General features: G+C 65.9%; 1 protein-coding gene across 1 annotated transcript in view; it reads left to right on the top strand.

Annotated features, from left to right (window-relative positions):
- FOXN4 (forkhead box N4) overlaps nucleotides 1-252 on the top strand; it is a gene marked incomplete at its 3' end in the record, with an annotated part of 15,450 nt that overhangs the window by 14,797 nt on the left and 401 nt on the right. The gene's annotated exons all lie outside the window — the stretch shown is intronic.

Below are 252 nucleotides of genomic sequence, written 5' to 3'. Positions count from 1 at the left end.
CAGGCCACTGCTGAGCGGTTCGTGTATGCACGGAGTGTACAACCAAGGTCCTCAGCAGGATGCTCTGGGGTGGGACGTAACCGAGCCAAGGAGCTGTGCTGGGTGCTGGCCTCTGCAGCGTGACTCCCCCAGCCTTCCTCAGCACATTTCGGTGCCGGGCTGGGTGGGACAGCAAACTGCCGCCACGGGGCAGGGGCAGGGGGGTCACGCCAGCCGATCTGGGACCCTGAGCCTCTCTGCCCGTGGCAAACC

The sequence above is a fragment of the Buceros rhinoceros genome, unplaced genomic scaffold (genome assembly GCF_000710305.1).
Source record: "Buceros rhinoceros silvestris isolate BGI_N320 unplaced genomic scaffold, ASM71030v1 scaffold18346, whole genome shotgun sequence".
NCBI lineage: Eukaryota > Metazoa > Chordata > Aves > Bucerotiformes > Bucerotidae > Buceros > Buceros rhinoceros.
The sequence above is the reverse complement of the archived record's forward strand: the minus strand, read 5'-3'. Positions and strand labels throughout refer to the sequence as shown.